Genomic DNA, 4,641 nt, shown 5'->3' with positions numbered 1-4,641 from the left:
CAGTGAAATAGTCAACCTTGAGTTCTTATTTATAACATAATCTAATGTGTTTTATCAGTGACCTATGGAGTGTACAGTACAGCTCTCTTGTTGTGAAAGGACCTCATTGTAAAGTAGTCTGGCATGTCTAAATTGTCTAATTTATCGAGTTTTAACATCATTCTTATGTGTTACGTGTTTCAAGTTTCAATTCAATTGTACAATGTGTGGCCCTTCACTTACTTGTAGTCAGTAAGGCCCTCTGAAAATAAATGCTGCCCACCCCTGATCTAGCCTGATCATATAGTTACAATCTGACCCCATAATGCAGTTCAGTCCATATGCCCACCCACATTACTAGGCTCAGGCAGGCTGTCACTGATTTCACACTGTGAGCAGCATGGACAGCTCATTGTCAAACACCTCATTCACCATATGGGAAACGTTTTGTGTTGTAGCTTGTGCATGTGTGTGTGTGTGTGTGTGTGTGTGTGTGTGTGTGTGTGTGTGTGTGTGTGTGTGTGTGTGTGTGTGTGTGTGTGTGTGTGTGTGCGCGTGCACGTGCGTGTGCGTGTGTAAGAGAGTTATAGATGGGACAGGAAAAATAATTGCATTTAACGATACTGCGATAATCAAAATAAGCTTAAAACTTAATTAAAATGCCACTTTTGTTAACCACTTAAACCCCCAGCATGCATCCCTATTCTCGGGGGAAACTTCGCCAAAAATTGCAGATCTGCTATGGTGAGCTTGGAGATCTGCAATCAATTTGTGTAGAGTGAAGTAAAACTGTACCAAGTGCACTCTTTACAGGTCAGATTTGAAAAATTATAGAGGGTTCAAGTGGTACTGAATTTTGCAGCTCAACAAAAGCGAATTCATCCTAGTGAACGAGGGAGGACAATTTCACGATAAATTAAAAGCTCTGTGATACGATTATTGAGTGAGTGAGTGTGTGAGAGAGAGAGCTTATTATTAAGGATATCATGGCTTACACAAGCTACTTAAATGTAACCACGTTTTTTTTTTCTGTCTGCGTTTAAGAATATTTATTTCTGAACGTGCCCAAGGGTCCGTGTTTATGTTTGGTTTCATAAGATGTTTCTCATACTGGCCCGTAGCCTACCATATATTATATGGGCTGAGCACGCATGGGTCTGATGTGTTCTCTGCTAGTGGACGTCTTTGTATATACAACTTCACCTACAGGTTTCTGAGTGTGATGTCACATCCTGCGGGGCAGGGGAAAAGCTTGGCAGGCTTCCCGGCAGCCAGGGACGTGCTGGCCATTGGGAAAAGCGGGACAACTACCGAACGGCCGGTTCATTCCCGGCCGGTCCAGGCCGGCCATTAGGAAAAAAAATGTCGGGCAGAAACCTTGTATTTCCCAGGTTTCAAATTTGTAAATTTCTTCGCAAAGCAAAGCCTGCTTCATCATACAAGGCCGTCGCACAAAAGTAGTGAAAACAGCAGATCTACAAGCACACAACGCCTCGCACCGTGCTTGTAGATCGGCTGTTTTCACTAGTTTAAATCATTTTCTAAATGATACAAATACAAAACAAACGGTTTTGGACATACAAGGTTTCCACCCGACAACGACGAAATATAATGTAATTGGCCCACTGGCTTGTCACTTGTCATGATCTGAAATGGCAAACCTTTGAGTAGCAGCAGTGCTATAGAGAGAGATCTCTCTCTATAGCGCGCAATGAGGGCCTCTCCAACTCTTTTTCCCAGGCTGAATCAGGGGCCCAGCACGTCCCTGCCGGCAGCGTAGCCTCCTGGGGCTGATTCAGCCAGTGTTCCCACCCAGGAATCCTGGATGTCTGACAGCAACCAGGCCCGACTCTCCCAAGGCCACTCTCTGTCAGCCTTTCCCCTCACCCCAAGCCTCCCCATAAGCCAAGAAGACGTCTCCCATGGCCTTTCTTCAAGTCTGATTTATACGTCGCCGTACAGCAGTGTCGAATGCTGAAAATAGCCGACTTACAAGCTCACGACGCGCCACGGAGGCAAAGTGTTGTGAGCTTGTAGGTCTGCTATTAGGCATCAGTCTCCTCCCAGGCTTGCCACACCCCACTTGCCCACTCACTGTCGACAATCATCTGCCCACCCTCCCATCATACAAATCCCCTTTTTTCACACAAGCCTTAAAGCAATTGAACCATTTTCTTTTACAAAAGTGGGCCATGATTAATGGGCTGAGACACATTTGCATGGAGCGTTTCACGCTGTTCATGTTGAAGCACGCGCTGTTCTGACCTTGTCAGAGCATGTTTGTATTGAACGCCGCTTTTTGATTACCTCTTAGATCCAGGCACAATACGAAGGCATCTGTAGCCCCTACCCTGCAGATAATAAGCTGCCGTTTAACTCCACAGATGCTTCACCACTCTACAACATTCTCTCTCTGAACACGCTTCTTTTAAAACAACTTCAATCACAACTTGGATTCTTTTGGCATTTCATTTATTTTATAAAAAGGGAATGCAATGAACAATACGCTTATGTACCTCTATTAGTGTTTAAGATTGTACCGATTTATCACAGGCAGCGTGCTATTGAACAAACAAGACTATTGCACACAAGACATTCCATATAATAACACATTTCATACATACTATACATAGATACATACATACATACTTACAAACATACATGAATATTCATATATATGACATTAAAAAAAAAATCATACAAAGTTAGGCAACACAATGAAGTGATAGGTACATAGAATAAAACACATCTCCATCTGGAAAACCTGGGGGTAAAGCAGATATCAAAGCTGCCAAAGTGCTTTGCACCATTTCTACTTGACTGTCTAAATGTGAAGAAAAAATAACGGAAATATGGTGAACCCAAGTGTGTGTGTGGGTGGGTGTGGGTGGGTGCGGGTGTGGGTGCGGGTGTTCGTGTGTGCGTATGTGTGTGTGTGTGTGCAGGAAGAAGGTTAGTCTAACCCAGAACATCTAACCCAGAACAACAGGAACCGGACAATGAAAAACAGGACTTCCTATGGATGAAGGAAGCTGTGTGTTGTAGGCCTTCAGAGAATGAGGATGGGAGCTGACCTCCCATGAGTTGACCGGCTACCCCCCTCCCGTGCTCCTTTGAAACCAGAGACCTCCCCCCCTTTATTTGTAGGGGAAGTGAGGGGTTTTCAGAAAGATGAGCCCGTGTTTACTCTGAACAGATCTCACGACTTAACAGGTTTTTTAAAAAAAACGGCATGATGGTCTTGTAAAAACCAAACCAGGATGCTCACAATAGGGTTTTCTAACATTTTGTGGTGCTTTTTCTTCACAGTGAGAGCGAGAGCCCCTGTTCATCCTCTCTGCATGTCAACGGCAACGTAATGCTGCACAACGATGATAAATAATACTGTCAACAGTGGAGCGCTTGCCCCAAACACTTCATATTTAACATTCAGCCTTGTTTCCCACATGAGGAAGACGCAACCAGTGAACACTGCTTGTCGCTGTGATGGGTGCTACAACACAGCCGTCCCGTTACCCATTTAGGCCTAGAATTATTGAATGCTTTAACCAGTGAAAAATAGCAGATATACAAAGCGCGGCACCGAGTGCCGCGCTGCGAGCTTGTAGATCTGCTATTTTTGAAGAAAGTCGTGAAAATGTGTGCAAATCTTTGAATATGTCTTTTCAAAGCGAATGTTTGCTTCTGGGTGGTCCCTGGAACTAAATATTTTGAGATGTGGGTCCGTGGCCAAATAAATATCATTTTGGGGGTCCTTCACATGAAAAGGTTTGAGAACCACTGACATAGTAGTCTCTCAAGAACAGACTAACTGAGCTCCAGTTAAGTGAAAAGGACCTTTTCTTTGATGATGGCTGGCCAGATTGCTGACATAGAAACATAGGGTTTTTAAAAAAAATCTTAGAAGGATTCAAAAGACACTTATAGAATCAGGTCAAAATTGTCATGATTTTTCAAAAATAGCAGATCTACAAGCTCGCGCTTGTATATCTGCTATTTTTCACTGGTTAAAGCATTCAATAATCCCACGTCTAAATGGGTTAAGTACAGGACAATTGGACGACTGTCATCGAGTGAAATTTATCAGTGCCAGAGTCACTTCAGGAAATGTGCCTTCTGATTGAGCCTTCCTCTCAGGAAACTGTTAACATACAAAAAGACAACAGTAAAAGCAAGGGGAACAATAAGGAAATAGAGTGAGTGACGGTGTTGTTAATCATGATGCTGTAGCTGGAATATACCATATACATCAGCGCTTACGAATGAGTTAAATTACATTTCATGCAATATATGTAAGCAAAATACTTTAGTTTGTTGCAGTTAATCAAAGGGGTTCTATGCAAGGTTACAAGGGGCATACACAGCCCTGGGTTTCTTTGTTTCTTTGTATTTTTGGAGCGGTGAAAGCGCTCCCAATAGACAGGTATGTCCGTGGGTATGTATGTATGTATGTATGTATGTGGCTGGCTGGCTGGCCGTGTCTGTAGCCTGGCAATACCTTGAGTGGCCACACACAACACACAAGTTAAAGGAGGGGCGCTGTTCTGCAGCACACGCACACACACACACACACACACACACACACACACACACACACACACACACACACACGGTATAGCTGCTCAGATTCACCGCTCCACTTCGAACCGAGGTTTGATTTTT

The sequence above is a fragment of the Nannobrachium achirus genome, assembly GCF_963921795.1.
Source record: "Nannobrachium achirus genome assembly, chromosome: 4".
NCBI classification, from domain to species: domain Eukaryota; kingdom Metazoa; phylum Chordata; class Actinopteri; order Myctophiformes; family Myctophidae; genus Nannobrachium; species Nannobrachium achirus.
This window is presented reverse-complemented; position numbering follows the sequence as displayed.